Below are 26,306 nucleotides of genomic sequence, written 5' to 3'. Positions count from 1 at the left end.
CTCTTTGGTTTAACAGTCTTTGCATCACAGCCAAGGTGCTGTTCCATCTAGTCTTTACTTCTTGAATTAGTTTAACCTCTTGAAGCCTGAGCAATTTGGCTTGATTTCTTTGAAAAACATGGGAAGCAGGCAATGAGCAATGAAAGAAGAAATGACCTAAAAATTAGCAAGAAAATGACACGAAAACTAGTAAAACAAAACAAAACAAAACAAAAAGCAAAAGAAAGTTAAAAAGAAAACAATACAGAAATTACCTTTGAAAAAGTGCTTAAAAATTATTTTGATTTGTGGGGCGCCTGGTGGTTTAGGAGGAAAATTGAGAGCAGGTGGGAGGAGAAGGTCAGGTGATGAGTGACAAAAAAGGGGTTACTACAGGGCAGGAGGGAGTGGCTACACCAACTAACCTCATTCAACAGCAACTCTACAGAATAAATACTGAAGAATGTTTCTGCCAATACATGTCAGTAAGTCATTTTGGATTCATAATACAAGCATAGTAGATTGTTTTCATATTTTCACCGGATTTTATTATTATTATTATTATTATTGTTATTGTTATTGTTATTGTTATTATTATTATTATTATTATTATTATTATTATTATTATTATTATTATTATTATTGGTAGCAGTAGTAGCATTTGGACATACTCTTCAGTAAAGAACATGATTATGTATGATGAACTGTGTGAAGTCAGAATTTATTTACATCTCCAAATATTATGAATTTTATTCCTTGTGAATGAATCTTGTGGAGTCACTGGCTGGTAATATTTAAGTAAAAATAGTTGCATCTCAAGAAAAAAATCAAAATTCAGTCTGTCATAGTGTGCATATAAAGTCTAAACTGTCAGTCCAATTCTTATACAAATCATCCCATATTTCACATTTCTATCTGTAAAATGTATAATACTTGTCATTATGACACTATTGTTGTTTAATCTGACAACTGATGCAGTTAAAACGTCTGTGTTGATGTTATGACAGTGCAGTTGAACCACACTTCCTTCAGTTTGGTCCAGATAGCTTCAGATTTTCATTCAGCCGCTCCAAACACACCAGGTGTGAAAACACCTTCTTTCTCCAGTGTGAAGGATTAGAACAGTCAGTCACACAAAGAAAACATGTCTGTTCATTGAAAAGGCAGATTGTTTTTTTGTTTTTTTTTATTTCTTTTTTTATCTGTGTCGCTTCCAATCTCATTTTCCTTTTATTGATTCACAGACTGGTGGTGGTGGTAAGTCTATTGTTATCAAAAATAGTTTGTATTGTGGCACGGGATAGCTTTGTTTTGAAAATAGGACAATCCTTTCCACAAAAACTCTTTTAACAAGGAGTGGGATGGCTGAAAAAAAGGAAGACAATTCTGGTAAATTGTGTGATTACAGGATTTTACATCAACTGAGGATTGGAGACCTGAACAAAAACAAAAACCTAAAAAGCACCTTACCTTCCCAGTGTGCTTGCTGTCAGTCAGGATTCAGGTCATTCTCAAAATGCAAAAGCCTCAAATGTACACACACACACACACACACACACACACACACACACAGAGAGAGAGAGAGAGAGAAAGAAAGAAAGAGAGAGGGGGGAGAGAGAGAGAGAGATAGACTGACAAGCACACACAATTATTAACACGTCTTGACACAGCTCAACTACACTAAACCAGGGTCACATATACACAACAATACATAGCTTTGAAGGTTGAAATTTCAGTTCAAAAGCAATTGTATTTCAAAAATGGTTTATACAGCAGCCTTTCATTCAGACAAGCAAGTTGCAATATTTCCTAAAATAAACTGTATTGTTGTTTAAATGCTTAGTAAAATATATATTTCCATAAAAGTACATACATTTCAGGGTGGTAAACAAAGCTTTACAAGGAGTTAAACTAAAAACATTTCCAAGGACTGAGCACTCCTGTAAATGAAGAAAGGCTTGTGTGATTGAAAAACCATCATTTGTTTGTTATTTCAGTAATCAAAATGTGAAAACCCTGTACAATGGACTATGGGGTGTTAACAGGAACCAGTGATGTGCTTTCTCTCCTCCAGGTGCTCGTCGTGATGTAGGCCAGTTTAACAACTGACTGACTAACTGAGTGACACGCTGACTGGCTTTCAAGTGGCTCACAGTTCATCATCTGGCTGACAGTGTGGCCAGAACACTGTGCCACAGTCTGTCAGCTTGACAGAATGGCTGGCTCTATGATGCCCACACAAACACACAATGACTGACCAGGTTACTGTGAAGCTGTCTGGCTGGTTGATAAAAGGTGATGACTAGGACAGCAACTAAGATTTGTTTGTTTGTTTTATTTGATCACTTAATGGTTTAGTCTTAAAAAAAAATCTAAAGTTAATGAAAATAACCATTGCAGGTTGGCACTGCCCAAAATTGTGTACAGAACCTAAATATACTTAAATAATAAACAAGATAAAACTTGTTTAACCTTACATGAAAATCTCAAACAAACTTTATTTGCATTGTATTGGTGAAAAAAACGACTTTTAATAATTGTTCTGTTCTGTTCAAATCCTTGCTTATTTGATGTACTGTTTTGACGATTGATTTGACTAATCCTGCGCTGCTGTTTCTGGTGATAGAGATGATGATGCAAGTGATGGTACATATGATGGTGGTGGTGGAAATTTGGTCAGTGCAGGAGCAAAAGAAACCAGATTCAGTGGGCAGAAGGGCAACATAAAAGCATGATATACTTTAAAATATAGCAATTAAAAAACAAAACAAAGCAAAACAAAAAAAAAACAAACTGCTGAGGCTCCATTTTATGAATATGATTTCGATTTGCTTTGTTGTGTTATTGTTGTGATTTAATTCATTGGATCATGTGAATGAATATTAACATTGCATTATAGATGATTAGACTGAAAACTGCATAGTAAGCATGCAAGCCTCCCCAAATTGAGTACTACTATTAAGTTTCAAGGTCTACAAAAAGCCTAAAATCCAAATTATATTTATGAAAGTATGGTATTTTTAATGTGTTTTATTGACTAATATGGAATAGTTTTAATGAACCTGGGTGAGCTGGAGGTGTTTGCCTGTAAATGTCTTAAAATGTCCAGGGTGTGGTTCAGCACCAGACAGCGACAGCTACCACCAGCGCTGACGCTTTCAAAGTCAGCACCATGGACAGCGACAACCTCCCAGCGCTCAGTGGTGGAGGAAGAAACAGCTGAGGCGCGCTCACTTATAAGCACTATAAGCACGCGTCATACCGCTGGAACCAATGCCTGCCACATCTTCATATTTCATCAGACTGTTGAAGCTAACTTGGTTCTGTCCAAATATGCCTACCACAGCACCTTTAAATCTTAAAGTTTAATCCTAAAGCCTTAAATGTAATCTGTACAAAAACTGAAGTGAGAAATTATATTTTTTGCATTGGCTACGTGCTGGATTATTTTTTAGCTAAGAGCAGTGGATTCGTCGAGTCTCTTGTGAAGCTTTTGTCATCAAAAATCATGGAGCAATTTTTTTTATTTGTTTTTTTCACATGGACAGGCGACAAGGCAACAAAAGACATTTTGAATACAAGATGCAGCTACACGTATGATCAGAGCTGTGCTTACGATCATACACATTGACGTACTTAATAGACATATACTTTAACAACCATTTCTTTTCACAGGCAGCAGGACTGACTGATGAAAGGCTAGAACTTTCTTTCAGCTCATTACCAAACTTTGCATTCATACCGAAGTCATATTTTCAAGATGCAACCATCTGGGAGCATTTAGAACTTTTTGCCTGGTATTTATTAGGAGTCAGAGTACAGCAAAAGCCTACATTTAGACTAGTCGTCGCTGTGACAGTTATTTTTTTGTGTAGTTTACATCTACTTGAGTGGTCTTTTAAACAAAAAACAAAAATAAAAAAAATAAATAAAAATAAATAAATAAATCTGTAGTTTTAATCTTAATCTTGATGTTGCATCCGTTACATCCGATTAAAATCAAAAGTCACGCAAAAAGTCGTGACTTATTAGTTAGCTAGTTCATCTCGCACCAAACACACATGCGTTGCGTCATCAACATGTGCCCGTGGTGCATTCTCCAGCGTAACTTCTACATGCGCCCTACTGACGTGTGTGAGGACTTTTTTGTTGTTGTTTTCACAAACTTTGTCACAGTTATGACTGCGGAGCGTTCTCAGCTCAACATGTTTGAGGAGCGCAGTAACAGACAGGCTGGCTGAAGTGGTTATAATGGGACACCGAGGCTGAGTTTAACGCGACACAGAAGCTGAGCTGACAGATCATACTAAACTGTAGCATAAACGAGCAGAGAAGTTCAGCTTGGGGCAGATTGAGAGGGACGTCGCAGTGCTAAAGGATTTCGTTCTGAAAGGTGAGTTAACCTAAAACAACATGATTAACGTACATGTCCTACCAGGCTGAACATGTAGCCTGCCAGAATCTGTAGGCCACACGCACTTTATAATCCGCCCTGCCATTAAATGTTTTGAAAATGTTTTCAATCACAAAAACTCGTGAATATGTACACGTTCCCCTTATTCCCAGCGAAATTTATAGCAGGATAAACATTTCCTAAAACTGCATTTTATCCATATTCACTCTATAACGCACAGTATCTGCCCTCCCATCAAGTATGTCATGTGGTGCATATCTTAGATAATTGTCAGTTTTAACCTTTCAACAAAATAGTCATTTTTAAAATTAATTTATTTATTAATTGACGCATTATTGCCGATTTGTATATATGGGATATGTAACTTTTGTGTTTCATTTCTTTTTGTTCTGTTTTGCCTCTGTGCACAGTATTTTTCTTGCTCTTGTCATTGTTTTAATGTAATTGTTGTAACCTCTTTTTAAAATTATTGTTCTACACTTTGTGACTCACTTTGGAACTTTATTTAGATAAGTGATACACAAACAAAATTGTTATTATCATTATTATTAATAATAATAATGATAAATGCATTTTAGTGTTACAAGCAGTTCAAATGAAAGCCTCTTCTGGTTGTGGGATTTCAAGGCACATTTGATGGAACCACCAAATATCACATTGAATCTCAAAAAAGTATTTATTTTTTATTTTAGGACTCATGCATCATAAGACAGAAGCAAACTGTGTTGAATATTGGAGGGGGATACTTACTTTTGCATAGAAAGAAGAAACTTCTCCATATTTCCCAAGGTTGTGACCTGAAATCTACACAAAATATGAAACTCGATAGAAGGGCGCAGAATGTGCATATACAGAGGGGATGCATTTGTTTTTGCAGGTTCAAAGTTCACCAAGTCCTTAAATAAGGTTGAATTACGGAATGTATGGATGCTAGATCCAAATAGTGACATAAGATGAAATAGGATGTAAATTCTAGAATTAGTCATTTTATTAGTATAGTCATATTACCATGAAAAAAAGAAAAAGTTTGCCTAATGATGAAAAAGATATGATTGCCATGGTTTTCCAATTCAGTGCAATGAGTAATACGAAGTTTGGTACACATAGAAGAAGAATAATCACATTTATTTTTGGTAGATGATCCATACCATAAAACAGCAGTACTAAAACGATAATTTACACAATCCCCTTAATTGCTATGTTTCTTTTACTTAGGTGTTATCGAAGAGTAATGATGTCCACATTCACTAAATGTATCTAAGCTTCCAAGGTCAGGCGCATACTCCCAATCAGAGGGTAAGTGCCTTAGCACAACACACTAACATTGGTGTCATTTTTATGTAATTGGCCAAATTTTGTCCTTTTCTCTGGTTGTGTAATTAAAAATCAGTTGTATGCAAAGGCTGCTTAGTGCTATCTATAGAAAAGGACATTTGTTTGTTAGAACAGAGAAGGTCTTTGGTGTGATGTGCATAAGTTGACCCTAAGCGTGTTCTTTGATTTAATAGACCTATCATAACATCCTCATTTTATTTATTTTTATTTATTTTTTGTACCTGTACAGTCATACTTGAGTAGAATGTATTAATATAATTTATTATTGAAGAATTCTTCTGAAGTACTTGAGTAAAATAATGTCCAGATACTGTCCAAGAGCTTTCTCCTTTAGCGAAAACACAAAGGCGCAGTCACAAATGTGAATGCGCCTCTTAGATTTCTCTATGGAGGATTATGCGAGTAGAAGATTGCAGCTCAGGTGTCCTTCATTACACGTCTGTTTGAAGGTGCCTCTAATTATTTCCCCCTCTGGGAAAAGCATAGGAATAAATACACAGCATGAAATAACGATATGTTCTCATAAAAAAAGAACAAATTAGGGGATAAATTCGATGTGCATTGAAGTGAAGAAATCACCGTGTGCTGTCTGTGCACTGGCAGCACTGTATTCAGTCAATCAGTGTCACATGTAACACTTTCTTTTTGCTGTCTCATTTATATAAATTCCGCAGGGATCTGCTGAAATGTCACTTGTTTTCATATGAACTCTTTCACCTCTCAAACTAATAGTAAACCCTGTTTTCTGTAAAAGTTTGGTGGGGCATCTTATGCCAAGTCGCTTCTCTGATCACAGATGTGTAGGCATTTAAAAACTGGCAAACTCCAGACAAATACATTTGGCCACAAGTTAGAACCTGTGACAGATGTTTCCTGGTCCAGGGCAACTGAATAGAATTACTGCATTTGGCTGGAAATCACATTTGTTAAATCACTAGTGACTTGACAGCCTGCAACAGCATGCAATCTGTGGGGAAAAATAAAAGTTTTCAACCATCTGGCTGCTGTTCCTGATGATTTTAAATGTTTGCAAACCCAGTTCTTGTGCAAAATTCACTTTTTGGAACTTTATGGTCGAACTCCCTTGACTTATTATAGTGTCCCCTAATCCAGAAACTTTCCTACACCTCACTGAAGCTTAAAGATGTTACCCTTAAAGTTACAGTGCTGGTCAATGTTGCAACAGCATGTGTGTTTCAGTAATGCAGGTCCCAGGATACCTGGAACAATGATGAGGACTTATTTATCTGTTCAAAGTGCAGGCAAACTGATTTTCCATGCATGAGAGCATAGTAAACTAACAGACCTGTAAAAGTTGTTATCTGCAGCTTTTCATTTTACCCTTTGAAACCTTAATCAACAGTACTTCTTTTCTGCTGCATTCAGACACATTTACAAGTATTTAAACCTTCTAACCGGGGTTAATTTACTTTGCTTTCTTTTGAAATCACAGGAAAAAGGCAATGGGCAACTTGAAAAGAAATGTTCTGAAAATTGCAGGAAATTAGTGGATTAGTAGATAAGATCTTTTTCAGGTAATTTCCTTATGTGTTTGTTTACTTATTTATTTATTATCCTTTTCACCTTTTTTCAGTTAATTTTCTTGTACTTTTTCTTTTTTTTTTTTTTTTTTTTTTTAACAATTTTTCCACTAATTTTGGGGTTATTTCTTTGTAAGTTTCTCATTGACTTTTCCTCATGTTTTTGAAAGAATTTAAGCTAATTTGCTCAGTTTTCAAAGGGTTAGTATACATGCTTTCATGCATAAGTGTTTACCATATTATCTGTTTTCTGACATTTTATTACATGAATGTTTTTGAACCACTTTTTGGAGGAAATTACATTTTGACGAGTTCAACGTCTGTTTCTATTTGAAGCGTTGTGCTTCCAGACGTAACTTAAAAATGTCAACAACTTTGTGCGTTTATCTCTATAATCAAAACAGCATGATTAGATGGATTATTTAGGAGAAAGGAAGCACAGGGACATCATTGACAATAATTGTTGTTGGTGTATAATAACAGGAATTGAATGGAGGATGATGGAGACTCTGGGTCATCCAGCCTGCTGCGTTCAATCCTGACCAGCAGCTGTGAGGGACAAAGACCAAAAAACACAATGGAAAACAAAGAATCCTTAATAACCATAATGACTGTCCCTGCTCTGGACAGCAGCTTATGCATCAATTTGGGAAGCGGCTGGCAGACTGACCGAGCCACACAAACAGCTTTGACTGTGTGAGGCTTAAATGATGGTGACATCACAGCTGCCAGGATTAGCTGTTCCATCACCTCTGAGGCCAAGTGGGCTAAATATAGAGGTTTTTGGCTTATTGAGACTGCAGGAACACCAGCACTTTCATTTAACCAATAAATTAAAAGTTTTCCTGCATTTATAGCTTGTATTTCTTTGTACAAAACCATACTTAAAATATATATATATATATATATACTTGTGGTTTTACCATCATGGTTTTCTGGTCATTAATGATACATTTTTTTGAGATTTTATTTTTTAAGTTGCCTTGTAATTTGTCATGCTGCATCTTTAAAGGTGGCCCAGTGCCCATAGGAATGACATTTGTGATTTATGTGTAATAAATCCTGTGGCATCAATTAATAAATTACTAAATTTAATTTAAATAAATTTTTTTGGGGGGTGGGGGGGGTGTTTTTTTTTTTTTTTATAAAGAGACCAACATTGGTTGGTTAAAAGAGACTTCCATTACATACTGTAATTGCCACGTACATATAATATTGTAAACCTAAAGAGTATTACAGCATTAATGTTCTGCTTGTGATAGAGTTGGTATTGGTTGTGCGTCACCCATTGGCTTTTGTCGGCTGGTCTGAGTCATTTTTCATTTGTAGTTCGTCCACGGGGCGAAGAGGATAAAGTCACCCCATGCAACATATTCATCTTGATGGAAACTTTTCCTAATTTTAACCAATTAAATAGAACACAGCCAAATTTTAAATTTCTTGAGGGGCTGACAGTGATTCTGTGATGTTTTCAAACATCTGTCAGCTTTTCCTTTTTTAATCTCAGTTTCTTCTCCCTGACATTTAGAGGCAAAACCCATCATGATATCATTTGGAGACATCTGTTGGTATTCGTCTTTGAATTTCTCTCTCTCTCTCTCTCTCTCTCTCTCTCTCTCTCTCTCTCTCTCTCTCTCTCCCTCTCCCACTCATATGTGAATCCAGAGCACAGCATGGCAATCCGTTAATTACACAGCTCCCAAAGTTCAATATTTCTGAGGCCATAACTACAAAGGAAAGAATGAAATGTATAAATAATGAATTCGGCATTCTCTGTGATTAAAGCTGAATATCAAACCAATCAGACAGTCGTTGCGGCAGCTATCTGATTATCATTCTCAGCCTTTTTTTTCATTTGCTGGAGCAATGCTCACTTTCTTCAGCTTTCATGCTTAAAACACCAGGGAAAACAGAAGTGGAGGGAAAAAAAGAATACGCATGAAATATTTGTTATTCATGAGTTCATTTTATTCAGATTTCCCTCTGTGTGATAGTTCATACCGCGGCCTAATATGGTTTCATGCAGACGAGCGTCTCGAGTGAAGCCGCATAGTTGTTTTTTGGCTGCGAGAGACAAAGAGATGACTTTGAACTGTTTGCACAGAAAGCGCAAAAACACAAAACTCTTTCACACTTGCTCTGACTCACAAGGTCACAAACACAACGAGGGGTGTCAGATATGGGCCTGAATCACTTGACTTAGATGAATAATAGATAGAAGCTCAATTTAAAACACTTTCTGTATACACTTAAACACCTCATCACCCCAGTCCTCCCACGGCACATGCCTGTCTTTGTTTGAAACAAAAAAAAAATCCAATCCAATCAACCGCCTCTCTCCATCCTGCTTTCCCTTTTTCTTCTTCTGTAGTTCTCTCCCACCTCATTCACGGTAAATCTATCATTCTACCATTACCTTTGCTATTTTTCCATTCCCTTTATTCCTCCCTCACTCTCTCCACGACTCAGTGGGAATTCAGACTGATGTTGAAATGACAAGGAACTCGCAACTTAAAGCAGAAATCACAGAGATGTTATATTATCGACCATTTAATTAAATAACTTGGTTGATTATTACCTGCAGCATATGGCACTTTTTTAATAGAAAATAGAAACATGGGGCACCCAGTAGCTCACCTGGTAGAGCAGGCACCCGATGTAGCATGACTATGTCCTTGCTTTAGCGGCTGCAGGTTCAATTCTAACCTCGGTCCTTTGCTATCTAATCCTCTATCTCTCCCCCTTTCACGCTACAAGTGTCCTGTCAAATATGCCTAGCGAAGCAAAACCAACCTCTGATCTTAATCTGACTATCAGTGCTATTAAAGGAGTTATGACTGTTAACTCCACTGACAAGATCACATTTTAGGTGCCGTTTGTGCATCTGATTGTATTTATCATCAGGATTGTGGAACAAACACAGGCAGAGTTTTCTCAAACTTGGTGGAAGGGTGTAGCAAGGGCCAAGGAACAATGAAATTCTGGAGAAAATCTGCATCGACTTAAATTTTGCTTTTGTGAAACTTGTTCTTACCTTGTATGTCAAAAGAAAACATGGCGATGTCTGAGCCGAAATAGTGATAGCTAGCACTGCGGTAGGGCTTGCAGTGAAATCCTAATAATGACTATCCCATGGGTTAGGATGGCAGTAGTAACCATCATTCGAGCACTGCGCTCCCATGCATGCCCAGTGTGGGACATGCACACTGCAGAGTGGCAGCAATTAGCAAACCAGTGGGGAAATGACTGAGAATGAGACATGATTCTCTTTGCAAGACGTCACTGCTCCACTATGCCTTTACAAAACAAATAATTGTTTGCTGCTATATTCTTGTTCTGGATGTTGTATATTGTAGGGCTACGACTATGTTTTGATTAGCTGTCAAACCACCAACTAATGTGATTGTCACTTATAGGTTTGAGTAATTATTTTAGAAAACAAGTCAAAATTCTCCGATTGGAGCCTCTTAAATGTGAATATTTTCTGGTTCCTTTACTCCTCTAAGACAGTAAACTGAATATCTTTGGGTTGTGGACAAAACAAGAAATTTGAGGAAGGCACCCTGGGCTTTGGGAAACAATGATTGACATGTTTCACCATTTTCTGATATTTTGTTGACCAAATAACTGATCATTTGATTGAGAAAATAATCAAAAGATTAATCGACAATGAAAATAATTGTTAGTTGCAGCCTTGGTATATTGCACCTTTTGACATTGTGAGATTTGGCTTTGATGGAGGTCTGGTGTCTGAGTGCCCCTCTGGTTTAAAAAAAAAAAAAAAGTTACGTGTCCCTGTGTTTTGACAGACTGTTTCCCCGCCGATATGTGTTTCCACTTACCTAAAACAGAACTAAATCTTGTCCCTACCAATCCATTCATCATCACTTAGATCTCTGCTATGTGTAACTCTAAAAAAAAGGCGAACCTTAAGACCTAATACTTTATGATTGATAATGGATTTTGGATTGTTGAATAAATTCTTGTCTGTTTTTTTTTTCCCCCAGGAGTCTTGAATAATGTTTTATATTCAAATGAAAATCAAAATCTTCCTGAGACATTCCGAGGATTTTTTTTTTTGTTTGTTGGTTTGATTTGTTTTTTTGTGTCAGTGTTAATGTGGCATAGGCTACATCAAGATGCTGTTACACGTTGTCTGAAACACTACAGTACACTACTTTACTTAATTCAGGAAACAACAGGTCAGTAGAACTTCCTTCTCAGAAATTCACCTGGAAGTTAGCTTCACATCCTCACAGACATCAGCCGCAGCATCTGCTGAACCCATTAATGTTGTTATTTGTTCAGGGGCTGATGAGGGTATTAAGACAGCAGTGGGGAAGAAATCAGTTAGCAAACGGGATGAAGGCCGGCTGTGAGCTGCTTGGTTTGAAGCAAACAACACTGATAGAGGATGTCAAAGATTGAATTTGTTGCAAATAGAGTACGCAGGTCTTTGTTGTCAACATCCCAAATCTGAGGCATTTTCTTTGTTACCTCATACCTGCACTCAGATAATCAAGTTAAATATAGAACCACACAAACATCCTGACTTCATTTCCTCCTCAGCCAGACAACAACATCATGACTTCCATGTGTCTGAAAGCATCAGCTGAACTGGTGAGCAGGTCACATTAGATCTCTCAGAGCTACAGTATGTGATCTCACCTCTGTTATATTAAAATGAAGTTTGAAATAATCAGCTACAACATTATCCTAAGCAGAAACATCTGTTTTGTAATATAAGACAGTCATGATACAAGCAAGGATGGGAAATGGACTTACACATTGCCAGCAGCGGCAGGTGTTTTCATGTTTTCATTTCATCTCTAAGACTTAAAGACTTAAACAGATGATAAAGGAGGATTATCTAAATGCAATCATGCCAGTTTCACAGATGTTATGTCACCCTGACAACGATAGTGTTAGTTTACCTTGACAAAAAAGATTAAATTGTCTCTGCAGGGGAGTTGAGCCTTTGTCAAACAGATGAAAACATGGAGTCAGAAAGTTACTGTGTGACCATAGCAATAACAAGTAAAGCTGAAGTGACAGACAGCAGGACTTAATATATCCTTGAATAATCCTCTGCATGAGACACTAGTTAGTGGTTGCTTAGGTGTAAACGATGGATAAAGTTATGATAGAAAGTTCTTGAATGAATAACTCCTTGAAATGTAGCATTTCGTTTTCAAGGGAGTCCTCAACAATATAATACAGTGTAAGCACAATCAGACATAACTTCATAAACAATAAAACATGACAAAAAAACAAAACAAACGCAGACAGCAATGACGATAAAAAAGAAAAAGACAAAAAGCATACAACAACAAAAATCAAAACAATATCAAGTAATAAGACATACAGAATCAAGCTCCAAGCAGAGCTTGAAATGCACAATTTAATTCTAGATTTTAAAAAGTATCAGTGTCACATTGTTTTGGTGCTAAAATTAACAGTTTTGATAGTCAGTAAATGTGAGGATATGATACCTTTTATTTTATTATTACTCATTGCAAATTGAATACCTTTTGCATTTGGTAAAAAGCATATTGGGTGGATTATGAGACAGTGGGCCCCTTTGCACAGACATGCAAAAGGTCTCCCTACCTACTTTGTGATGGCTTTGACTCCTTTTGCTGTTGTTGATGATTTGCATCTCTTATTAACTGGTCTGTGGGTTAGGGTTAGGGGGTTACTGTGAGGTGACATCAAGACCATGATCATCGTGCCATGGTTGACTTATAAATTATTCTGGTCAGAGCTGATTAGATCGATGGATGGATTATGTTTTACTTTTATGTTTTACTTTTCAGATATTTTAATTGTGGCAGCCTGCTGATGTTTAAATGTGTGGGAATAAACATGGAATGATATGTCAGTCTCAAAAGCACAGCAACAGCTTGATGCTGTTTGCCACTCTGCATTTTGCCCCTAAATGTTGATCTGTGGCTTCCTTTTGGCAGAGAATTTCCTGTCATTGTCAAGCCAGCGTGAGGATTTCATTTTTATTCTCTGTCCCAATTAGTGTTGATGGGGCGCTGCTCTTTACTGCAGCCCCAGCTTGTGATTTAGGCGGATAAGACGTGTATTTTTAAATAAATGTCCAGCCAGCGCAGCGTTCAGCCTGACAGTCCAATAAACAAAGGGTTATGAGGCTGACAGCTAGTTTGACAGTTTGTTCATCACTGCCATCAGAGAGCGAGCAGGCCCATGCTGTGTCTGTAATCATCTGACAGGATCCCTCCACAGTGGCAATCAGACACAGAGCCATTTCAGTCCCAAGACTCACTGGTCTCCCTCAGATTCCCCACATCTCTTCCTTTCTGTTTGTGATCGAGAAGGAATCGAACGAAAACTGTTTGTTGAAGTCAATATGAAAGCATCTTCAGCTCAGGTATCTCTAATGGTTACTAAATTGTGGCTACAACGCAGAAATTACTCTGTCGAAGTGACTGAGTAAAACAGCTGCTTAAAGATCTATTTTGTCATATTTAGATATGGGAAGTTGTTCTTCGAACTTTGGTTAGTTCATAAGCTTTAAGTCACAATGTGAAAACTAAACACTACAAAGATGTGTTACATTTTATTGCACAAAACATGTTAAACAACATGTTGATAAAAGTTTGAAGCGTCCTATTCCAAATTAATGTCCTAGATTTGTTGCTGCACCAGTACATCCCCAAAAACTACCATAGCATTGTTTTATTTGAGTAAGGCTGATAAATAACTTTCCTAACTAATCTTGATCACTCAATGTGGACAGCAACTAACAGTTACAACCTAACACCATATTACGAATTACATGTGAGCAAAACGTTGACATGCAATTTGTGAGTTTACAAAAAGGTTTTTGCCATCAACCAAACACTTTTTTCTGCCATGTCCCTGCATATATGACATCAATTCGGCAACTCCTTTCTCCAGCAAGGAACTCATTTTTTTAATTTTTTTTTTTCTAATTATTTCGATACTACATGAATGCAGGGTTGGCATCACATGTGTGCTTTTAGCTAAATTCTAATGACAACACGCTAGCATGCTCACAAACAGTAGGTTTACATGCACAGATAAGTCAAGCTACAGTCATAGCACAATTAGGCCATTTAATTGAACTAGTGTCCTTATCCCAGTATAAGCACCATGGGAAAATCGATTTATTGTCCAAAGTATGTCTGATATCCCCCTTTTCAGCTATTTGCCATAGACTGCATTACAGTTTATAATAACTTTGAGGTAGCAAAGGTAAAGAGGAGCAAATATTCCAATAAGGAGTACACTGAAACTGATATTGATTTTTTTTAAGGAGGCTAAAATATGTTTTGCTGCAGCCCCGTCCACAGCAGCACTTTGCTTAGCTTCTGTGCCAATGCTGTTTTGATGACTGTTTCCCTGTCGATATGTGTTACCCCAACCTAAACCTGACCCAAACCCTCGAAGGGACTATACTTTATTTATCAGAGGAGGGGGTGGCCGGGATGTGACTTTTTTTTTAATTTGAAAAAGGTACAAAGTACCATAATTTAAAGTTGTATATCCCTCAACAAAACCAAAATAAAAAACGAAAGTCCCTCCTCAGTGCTTTTTTTTTTAAATTTGTCACCTGTTTTGCCCAGACCCCCCTCCCCCCAATGGGACTTTCGTTAGTTTTTTCATGTGTTTGGTCATAAAGTCAAGGATGAAGATTTTGCGCTGGATAAAGACTCAGGGGATCACCAAAATCATTCTAAAGGGGGATATAAATATATGTAACAAATCCATCCAACAGTTATTGACATACGTCACTCAATACCATCAAGGTCAACTTCATCATGACCGTAGAGGGAAAGTCACGGGGTTACCTTCGGATTTCTCAATCTGATGTTTACTAAATGGAGTCATGGTTCATAAATTGATTCCAATGCCCACAACCTACATGAAACTTATCTCAAATTTGTTTTTCTTAAGCATGGATATTACTAAATCTTACACCACTTACCTGTTAGTGAAGTTAATTAAATTTAGCAGCTTAGCTGAGCCAGCATGAACGTGAGAGATGCCAGTGGGAAGAAACAGCGAGCTGACTTGATTGGTATTCGAGGAGACGCCCCAGATCCAGTCACAAACTGCAGGGAGATACCAGAACTGAAATGCATTTCAGCACAAGTCGGGGGATGCGAAGGTACAAAAATGAATGTGACATCTTCTGTTATTGTTGCTCTGCCCACACGTGTTGCTGTCAGTTCATATCGGGGCTGGAAACAGGCTGCGTCCTGATGTAGATGTGAAGAGTCATCCACAGAAATTAGATATGAGCAGAGACTCTGAATTGAGCACGAACGCCTGCAGTGGGAATGAAGCCGTCTGTCTCTTTATTCTTGGAACATTTCTGCTGTCTGGATGCCGTTATCTGTTTCATACTTCATCCACCTGAAATGCTCTTGTGTCTTTATTTCTCTGTCTGATTTCCACCTGTGGCCACCATCTTTCTGTGTCATTGTTTCTTTGTTTTGGTTGGTCGACTTGTCGCTTATCCCTTTTATCAGTCTGGTTTCCTTCATATCTCTTCTGCTTCCTCTTCCTTTAAAATCCCATGTGTCTTTAACCTCACCCTTCCTTGTCTTTGTCTGGTTCTTTGTCATTTTCAGTTAGAGTCTGGTCATTTACATCTGAGTTGAATTCATCTGAGCCAAGTCTGATTGAGAACACAGATCCTAAATGCATATCTTTCTTTTTCCCACCTGTCTTTGTCTTTTGTGATGTTGCTTTCCTTGCATTCAAGCATTTAATTGGTGTTTTCAAGTTTTAAGTAGCATGTTTTTGTTTGTTTTTCAAAAAATGAATGACGAGACAAAGATGACAACCATAACACACTGCCAAAAGAATGAATGGGCAAAAAGGTTTAATAAAAACCTTGTAAAGCATATAGGTTAGGGTTAGGAAACAGTGAAATTCCCATGCTGGTAATAAAACAATTTACAAATTAAAGAGAGAGACAAACATAGATATTAAGTGGCCATAATGTAGACAGTAAGTGCTACTTTACAAAGAGATCAGATCAATCAACTGGTGAGGTCATTTTTTAACCAGTTTATCAACAGTGATGTATGGTATGAGGATAACACAGATATAGGCCTAGTGCCTTTGCAAAAGCTCGGATGATTGGGGGTTGATTGCTCACTGTAGGAGTTTTGGTCTGGCTGATCTTTTTGGATGTAGTCGGAGGCAGATTTGTTTACCGTGCATCTGAGAAATTACTTCGTTCACATTCTCGGGCTCTCCTTTTTCATTTGGTTGAAATGAAGAATCCCCTTAATATTTTCGGGCATCGTGTTTAGAAGCTTTCTCCTCTAATATTTCCTCAGATTAAATTGTTATATAAAAATTCTGCAGTTTCAACATGAGCCCTAAACTCAAACGTAATTGAAGTGTGAACCCCGCACAGGCTCAATCTTGCTAACACTTGGACATCAATGTGGAGGGATTGTGAGGATTGTTACAGTGCATCACTGCACCTTTTCATCAACCCTGCCCACCCCCCACCACCACCTTATATCTAATTATCTCTGCTGTCCATTACTAGCCCTCTAACATCATCACTGCTCAGCGATCTGCCCATCTGCCAATCCCTCACTCTGTTCTCCTGTTTCTATTTTTCTCCACTTCAGTCTGGAATCTAATGTTCAGTTTATACTTGCTTCAATAGCTTCTCTCCGACTTCATCTTCTCTCAAATCTATAATATTATCACATGTATAATCTTACTACATTTATAAAGTTTTGGTCTATTCTAACAGCTATTTTACCTGACAAAATGACCCACTTCACCTATCAGAATGACCTACTCCCCATCTAACTACATTTAAAAAGGTTGTGGTCCATTCTAATAGATACTTGTACCTGACAGAATCATCTACTCCACATTCAACTACATTTATACAAGAAGTAGTTCATTCTGAAAGATATTTGTACCTGACAGAATGACCTACTCCACCTATCAGAATGACCCACTCCCAATTATCCATATTTATACACGTTGTGGTCTATTCTAATATATATTCGTACCTGACAGAATGACCTACTCCACCTATCAGAATGACCTACTCCCCAACTAACTACAGTTATACAGGTTATGGTCTATTGTAATAGATAGCTGTTCCTAAAAGAATGACTTACCCCACCTATCAGAGTGACCTACATCGCATTTAACTCAATATATAGCGGTTGTGGTCTTTTCTAATAAATATTTCTGTGAAGTGAAAGCATGAGAGAGGGGGGGTGACATGCAGCCAAGGGCCCTCGAACTGGGAGTGAACCCATGGCCGTTGCGACAAGGATATCGCTTTTGCACATGAGGCGCCTGCACTATCCACTGAGCTGCCAGGCACAAATTTCAAAGGTTAGTTTGGAGAGCTGAAAGAGCTCCAGCAACACTTGTAATTTACAGAACAACTTTATTAGACTGTCGTGTTTTGGCTTGTGGCCTTCATCAGTGTCATAAGGTTAGTTTGGATTCACCAAATTCAACAGTAACCCAAACAAACTACCAATTGTGGCAATGATATAGCAGCAGCACCTATTTTCAATTAAATGAAATTACTTTTTTTGTCAATGCAGTATGGTCTTAATATGTTTTTTGTGAGGTGAAATTACTGTTATTGTCACTGGGGTCTTGCTTTGAAAAGAACCATAGATAAGTTTTACTTTAAGTTGAGTTCCCTGTCAGAAATAGCTGTCTATTTGGCAGGCACTGAGCATGTGGCTTTAATGGGACACTGATTACACTGCATGAGTAGAGGGAGAGTTTGTCGACTGATGTTTTGATATAGTCTTTTCATTGTTAAATGCAGAAGCAGAGGCCTGATGGCGGTGGCGTCGTGGTTAGCACTGTTGCCTCACAACACAAGGGTCCCTGGTTCAAAACCCAGTTGGACCAGGGTTCAGTCCATGGGCAGGACCTTCTGTGCAGAGTTGCATGTTCTTCCTGTGTCTGCATGGGTTCTCTCTGGGGTCTCCAGCTTCCTCCCACAGTCCAAAGTTGATTGGTGATTCTAAATTGCCCTCAGGTGTGACTGTGAGCATTTATGGTTGTCTGTCTGTATTTTCAGCCCTGTGATAGCCTGGCAACCTGTCCAGGGTGTACCCCAAATCTACACCAAAGTAGTTGACCAATCCCTGGACATTGCCACAGAGCCACAAAGAGTGACATTATTTCTTCAATTATTGGTATTGTATCCCCAAATTAAAATAATTGTTCCAAATATAACATGTTTTCTGTACAATCATTTTCTAGCTCCTTCTGTACCTTTTTGGCACATGAAGTTCTATGAATTTGTCGACCTAAAAATAGATAAATCGGCCAGAGAAGGTTGAAAAAGTCCAAGTGAAGGCAACATTTGAGTTGCTTATGATTCAGTTAAACTCACTGAATAAGAACTCAGTCAGTGATTAGGAGACTGAACCAGGGTTGTTGGAGTTGAAGCTGCTTTAAGAGTAAATCTGCCTCCTCTTACTTTCCAGGCACTATTTAAATGTCAAACTACCTCCTGTTTCTCGTCGTGTCTCCTCGTAATCCTTTCATGCTGGGAAAAGGATTACTCACTTCTCAAGTTATTAGCATATGTAGACATCAAGCCTGTTCCAAAAACATTTCACCAGACTCTACCCAGTGTACACATCCACATTCAGACACAATGATGCTCTGGCGATGCCACCTCAAACTTTGTCTTGACTGTGTTTTAAACATAAAGGACGGAGATGAATGTCATTTGTCTGCCTAGCTGCAGGTCTAGCAGGAGAAGAATCGATGCAAAGTCACTGGAGACCCATCTTGCTCTTTGTATCCCCGCCACAGCAACGACACAATGACCACAGCATGAGAATCACAATGGGCCCCATTCATCAATCAGACCCAGCTGAAGAAGAAAATCTATTCCCCATCACTATATCAGTGTGTGTAATGATTCTAAAAACAAATGGTATGACCTTTATTAAATCACTGCAATGATCTAAAACTCGCTTTTTTTGTTTTTTTCACCTTGAAGCCACACAGTCCTCGACACCCATACAGCATGCAGCATCAGAGATCATTTGATTAAACTTTGAGAAAACTTAGACCCCTTTTCTTGTGGTGCATTGAGATGTCTTTTACTACCTCTGAAACCTAAGATTTGGTTTAAAAACACAATGAACAACTTAACTTAAAAAAAGGTAACAAGGAAATGATCTGAATCATAGCTGGGAGGGATTATTAGATATTCGAAAAACAAGGGGGAAATGGTCAGAAAACTGTAATTATCTTAATCATATTTGAAATTATGTTACAGAAAAAAAAAATGCATTTACTTTTTTTTGCACTTTCTTAGAGTAATTTCTCTTTTTTTTTATCCGTCTGTGATGTTTTTTCACATACTCTGCTAATATTTTTTAATGATTTCTGTCTAATTTTTGGGCCACTGTTAAATTGCTTGTTGCCCTTTTTCCATGTTTTTGAAATAAATTAAGCCAATTTGCTCAGGTTTCAAAGCGTTAAACATGCATTCATTTTGTTTCCCTGGTCACATGGAGAAAGAGCAACCATGTGTGAATACAGCGCTGATGTGGTATAACCTTATCTTAAGCAGACACAGAGCAATCATTTAAACATCATTCAGCAAACAGTTTTATTTTTGGCAGTGTGATAAATGCAAGTCCAAAATTAACTCTTCTTCTAGCCCTGTGTTGCTCTTCGCCTACTCCTCAGGGAAATATGTGGCTCTTTAGCAACTAAATGCTTGACTATGTTTGCCAGCTAATTGCTAAGTTTGTCTGTTTGCTGTTTGGTGCTGGGCTGTAAAACCAAAACAATGAGCGAAGAAAGGGAACTGTAGAGTTGAGTGATAATTCACCATGGGTCCAATACTAAGAGCAACACATTTCAAATCTATCAGTCTTCTGGCAAATTCTTTCTATACAAACATTGATTAGTTGAGCTTAAACAATTTCTTGTTGAGGACTGAAAGAAACTCCATATGTGTTTTATGAGGATACTGACACAGATGTCAGTAGTTTAGAAGAAGACTGCACAATACAGTGAACCAAACTGCATTCATATTCAGCATTGTAATTCTCTATTTCTTTTAATTGGTGTGTGGGCTGCAGAGATGTAGAGTTTAGACAAGAACAGTATTGTTGGCTGAAATTAAAAGAGGAAAAGTTTTCTTCTTCTTCTTGAACAGTTGAAGTTGAGCTTCTGTTTTCTTTCCATGGCTGCTCCTGCAGCCGATGAATCAATGAGGACGGTGTTGCCTCGGCTCAAGATCGGTGTTGTTTTGAATTTCATGGACCAAGTCGTCTGTCTGTCTGTCTGTCTGTGGAGCTTGTTAGTTTGTTTTGAAGCAAGGTTTGGTCAGTGATGTATTATCTCTCAGACTGGGGTTGTATTATCCTTCACTGACCCAAGACCAAGATAACAAGACTGTGGAGCAGAGGGCTGAAAGCTGCGAGAGGAGAAGGGGAATGGAGCGGCCATGAGAAACAAAGTTAGTCCATAGTCCATATACTTTTGTTTCTTTTTTTTTATCTTTATATTTTTGTGTTGTTTTCCCATGTGCTGCATTATTCAGTCTCATACTGAGGGTGTCTGCCTTTTTTCATATTTTGTGCACTGATTACAAATAACTGTTATAATGATGGTTTGGCCTGACCAAAAAGTTTACTTTTAGTGATTGAAACAAAATTTGTTTTACTGTTCTCTGCTGAACTGTGACTTTTTGATAATTATGCTATGAATACATTTATTTTTCTGTGGTTCGTTTAACCAGTCTTGCCTTGCCAAGGGCACAAGAGTCTGGAGATTTGTCAACATACGCTGCAGTTCTGCAGCTTCATATATATAGGTTACTTGTTGAGGTATGTCAGATGCAAATCAGTACTTATTATTTAGATGGTATGAAGTCTTGTTTTCTTGGATTTGCGCAGGGTATGCATCAACATTGTTGCCAATAGTTTTGTGGAGGAAAAAAAGGGAGAAGTTTTGATGCTAGTATTATTTGGAAACTGTCTTTTCTCTGATAATTTTCTCTGAGCTGTAGTAATGTAGCAGCTCTGTGAGGTTGTATTTTGTAACTGTGGAACTTTGAGCTAAATGCCAAATGCAAAGCAGGTATAACATTTTCTTGGTTCCCCTTGATAGTTTAACATGTTAGCGTGCTAACTCCCTGAATTTTAGACTGTTGCTATATGAAGTACGAGTGCTGCTTTGGGTGCACACGTCAGCATAGCATTAATTTACCAATTTTGTCCCCACTATCCATACCTAATTTAATTATCAACATTGCAGTGTATTACATTCTTGTTTATAGTTTAGTTTAAAAGATAAATAGACGTACCAATAACAACTCAACAGACTGACACCACACAAATATAACATAAAGCTTCCATACTTTGTTAAAGAAATTGTTCCTCCAAATGTAAATAGCGACTACAATAGCAAGAACAAAGTGGAAACAAAATAACAAAATAAAGTGCCAAAAAAATTAAAATGCATAAGCCTGTGTGGAAAAAAACAACTTTTTAACAGTTGTATCAATTTATTTGTAAAATTAGTAAGGCTAGACACTACCCTGACACATTACTGCCTCTAAATTGAATTGCACCTATAAACCAAAATTCAGTTTACTCTTAATACAGTTAAAACTTACACATAGCCAGTCATAAAGGGTTGATGATTTCAGGGGTGGCCCGTGCCACCCCAGGGCACTTCCTAGACCTGCCCCTCTAATTTACTTTCTTGAAATGGCACATTTTAATAAATATTTAGATCATGCAATAAGGAAAGAGTAAAAAAAACTCAAAAAAAACAACTTGAGATTGCATCTTATCAGGACTCTCATGCCCAATGTTGATCCATTTTCTGACATGGTCAGTTGGAGTTGACTTGCCACATCTTTTTACCCCGACAGCAGCAGGTGTCAGTGGCGTTAACTTCCCACATGTACAAATCTGTTACACTTCACACGAGCTTCTGTGATACCGTCTAATAATGTTATGTTACAACCTCATACAGTTAGAGAATCATATATTAAGGCTTTACCTTAAGGGTACGAATTACCAAATTACGTTTAACTTTATTTTTTTATCACTAAAAGTTGAATAACACAGTCAGCATATGACTGTTAAGGTTTTTTGTGGCATTTTTTTTTGCAGTGCCATTTTAATGTCTGTGCTCACCTTGCCACATGCAAATGCTCCACCAAAACAAGTTAACCCAAAACACCATTTTGCAAGAGCACCATCGCTGATCGTAATTGAAACAACAACCTGTAGCATTTTTTTCCACTATAGCAGGAAGATTATTAGTGAATTAACTGAATCAACTGACATGCTAACAATTGCTAAATAAGACCAAACACATGATTAATGATTAAAAATATATATATTTTAAAAAAAGTTGCATAAAATCATAATTGGATAGTACCTGTACCATGAACTAAATTATGAGAAAAACAAACAAACAACAACAACAAAAACAAACACCCTCACATTTCCTTTAACTGTCCTGAAAGCATGGGACCTTTCCTGCACCTCCCACTTCCTTTCCACCCTAAACTTTCCTGTCTGCTTTTCTGCTTTTTTTCCATTTAGTTCTCCCCCACGATGGCAGAAAATCCAAAAAATAGTCTTGAAAAAAATAGCAAAGTAAGTTTCCCCTCACAGACCTGCAGTTGAATCTGTCAAACCTTCCCTGCCCTCAGTAAATGTGACACACTGTCATTGAAACATTTTTCCATTTCGCTGCGTAATTGCAGGGTGTTGTGGGCTGAGAGAGAGGGAGAGGAAGGGTATTAATGAATTATGGGAGACAATTGGATTGCCTTTTCCTTTTTAAAATAGTACTGAGTCCTATGAAAAAAAACTTAATGGATATCTTCAGTGGAACACTGTGCTAGTGTAATAGCCTGATCTCTGTCCCAGTTACAGCTCACGAGTCTGAGGGAATGCTGATTATTTGCTAATTGACTGGAAATAAATATGAATGGACAAACCGTTGTGCAGAAAAATAACCCTCTGATAACATCACTTTAGTCCACACACACACACACACACACACACACTGAGAAATGTATAACTGGGGTTTCAAAAATAATGCAATAAATACAAATGAAAAAACAAAATTTGATTAGCCTTTTACTGCTAAACTGTTCACCGTTTACTGTGTTTGTTCAATTATGTGATAGCTCCCATAACATCTAGGCTACAAAGTGTTCTCACAGTGTACCAAACCAAAACGGTTTCCCTCTTTCAGAACCACTGTGACAAGTTGAGCATTGCTTGACGTCCCAGGAGACTTGCAGAAATAGGGCAACTTGCAAAAGCAATATCATTCTAGCCACAAATAAATCACTGAAACCTGAAAGCTATCAGAGTTAGCGGGTTGCCAGGGGAAATGATTATGGGATTAACGTTTGGGAAAAGTGTGTTTTTGCACCATCAGTCACAGAAGCGATTAAAGTAATACAAAACCTACAACAAGAAGTGACAAGAGGAAGAAATTAGAAAGCTCTGGGCAGCAGAAATCCACGGTGGAGTTATTTAGAAAATACGATTGCGTCTGGAATGAGCAGCCTCTCTGTCCACCTGGTGCTCCGTCATCTCTGCTGTATATGGTTCGCTGCTTCACATGTTATAAAAGATCCCGGAAATGTTCTGTTGTAAAAGTCAAGATGAGAAAACCTACATGCATTTGCCCAAATTAATAAGATCTGTGAAGTTATCACACTTTGCCCTTTTATTTCTGCAGTATGTTCCTTTAATTCTAATGTACAAAGTTGGCAGCTAGTTTGATTGCTTCTTTGGTAATTTTTTCAACATGCAATTTTATGGTGTTTTTGGCTGTTTTTGCAAGATTCTTTGCTATGGCGTGTCTATGCACGCTATTTTAAGCTGTTTTGACATGTTTTCAGTGCTTTTTGGGACATGTCATATTTTGACATTTTTGCCTTGCCTTTTGTGTCATTTTTTCAACATGCATTATTATAGTGTTTTTTCGGCCATTTTTGCAAAAATGCTACGTCATGGCGTGTTTCAGCAAGCTATTTTAGGCTGTTATGAGGTGTTTTCAGCGGTTTTTGGAACATGTCATATTTTGACATTTTTTGCCATACTATAGCCTTGCTTCTTCAGTAATTTTTTCAACATGCATTTTTATGGTGTTTTTGGCCATTTTTGCATCATTCTGTGCTATGGCGTGTCTTAGCATGCTATTTTAGGCTGTTTTGACGTATTTTCAGCGCTTTTTGGGACAGGTCATATTTTGACATTTTTGCCATACTATAGCCTTGCCTTTTTGGTCATTTTTTTCAACATGCATTATTATGGTGTTTTTGGCCGTTTTTGCACAAATTCTATGCCATGGCGTGTTTCAGCAAGCTATTTTAGGCTGCTTTGAGGTGTTTTCAGCGGTTTTTGGGACATGTCATATTTTGACATTTTTGCCATACTATAGCCTTGCCATTTCAGTCAGTTTTTCAACCTGCATTATTATGGTGTTTTTGGCCATTTTTCTCAGGATTCTTCGCTATGGCGTGTCTATGCACGCTATTTTAGGCTGTTTTGGCATGTTTTCAGTGCTTTTTGGGACATGTCATATTTTGACATTTTTGCCATACTATAGCCTTGCCTTTTCAGTCAGTTTTTCAACATGCATTATTATGGTGTTTTTGGCTGTTTTTGCAACATTCTGTGCTATGGCGTGTCTTAGCATGCTAGTTTAGGCTTTTTTGAGGTGTTTTCAGCAGTTTTTGGAACATGTCATGTTTTGACATTTTTGCCATACTATAGCCTGTCCTTTTGCGTCATTTTTTCCACATGCAATTTTATGGTGTTTTCGGCCATTGTTCTCAAGATTCGTCGCTATGGTGTGTCTTAGCATGCTATTTTAGGCTGTTTTGACATGTTTTCAGTGCTTTTTGGGACATGTCATATTTTGACATTTTTGCCATGCTATAGCCTTGCCTTTTTGGTCATTTTTTCAACATGCATTATTATGGTGTTTTTGGCTGTTTTTGCAAAAATTCTATGCCATGGCATGTTTCAGCAAGCTATTTCAGGCTGTTTTGAGGTTTTTTTCATCGTTTTTTGGGACATGTCATATTTTGACATTTTCGCCATACTATAGCCTTGCTTCTTCAGTAATTTTTTCAACCTGCATTTTTATGATGTTTTTGGCCATTTTTGCAACATTCTGTGCTATGGCGTGTCTTAGCATGGTATTGTAGGCTGTTTTGACGTATTTTCAGCGGTTTTTGGGACATGTCATATTTTGACATTTTTGCCATACTATAGCCTTGCGTTTTGCGTCATTTTTTCAACATGCATTTTTATGATGTTTTTGGCCATTTTTGCAACATTCTGTGCTATGGCGTGTCTTAGCATGGTATTGTAGGCTGTTTTGACGTATTTTCAGCGGTTTTTGGGACATGTCATATTTTGACATTTTTGCCATACTATAGCCTTGCGTTTTGCGTCATTTTTTCAACATGCAATTTTATGGTGTTTTTGGCCGTTTTTCTCAAGATTTTTCGCTATGGCGTGTCTTAGCACGCTATTTTAGGCTGTTTTGAGGTGTTTTCAATGCTTTTTGGGACATGTCATATTTTGACATTTTTGCCATACTATAGCCTTGCTTCTTCAGTAATTTTTTTCAACATGCATTTTTATGATGTTTTTGGCCATTTTTGCAACAAACTATGCTATGGCGTTTCTACGCATGCTATTTTAGGCTGTTCTGACGTATTTTCAGTGCTTTTTGGGACATGTCACATTTTGACATGTTTGCCATACTATAGCCTTGTCTTTTCAGTCAGTTTATCAAAATGCAATTTTACGGTGTTTTTGGCCGTTTTTCTCAGGATTCTTCGCTATGGCGTGTCTATGCACGCTATTTTAGGCTGTTTTGGCATGTTTTCAGTGCTTTTTGGGACATGTCATATTTTGACATTTTTGCCATACTATAGCCTTGCCTTTTCCGTCAGTTTTTCAACATGCATTATTATGGTGTTTTTGGCGATTTTTACAACA

The 26,306-nt window shown here is 37.6% G+C and overlaps 1 long non-coding RNA gene across 3 annotated transcripts; it reads left to right on the top strand.

Annotated features, from left to right (window-relative positions):
• Nucleotides 1–4,058: 4,058 nt before the first annotated feature.
• Nucleotides 4,059–19,255, top strand: LOC121952152 (uncharacterized). Of its 3 annotated transcripts, none has more exons than XR_015778906.1 (3): nt 4,059–4,372; nt 5,609–5,689; nt 19,102–19,255. It is a non-coding gene; the product is annotated as an uncharacterized LOC121952152 (long non-coding RNA). The 3 variants fall into 3 exon arrangements; XR_015778905.1 differs by having other exon boundaries at nt 19,034–19,255; XR_006106432.2 differs by having other exon boundaries at nt 19,028–19,255.
• Nucleotides 19,256–26,306: the final 7,051 nt, after the last annotated feature.

This window comes from Plectropomus leopardus, chromosome 15 (genome assembly GCF_026936395.1).
Source record: "Plectropomus leopardus strain MGB_pleo_1.0 chromosome 15, ASM2693639v1, whole genome shotgun sequence".
Taxonomy (NCBI): Eukaryota; Metazoa; Chordata; class Actinopteri; order Perciformes; family Serranidae; genus Plectropomus; species Plectropomus leopardus.
Note: the sequence above shows the minus strand (reverse complement) of the source record. Positions and strands in the feature narration are given on the sequence as shown.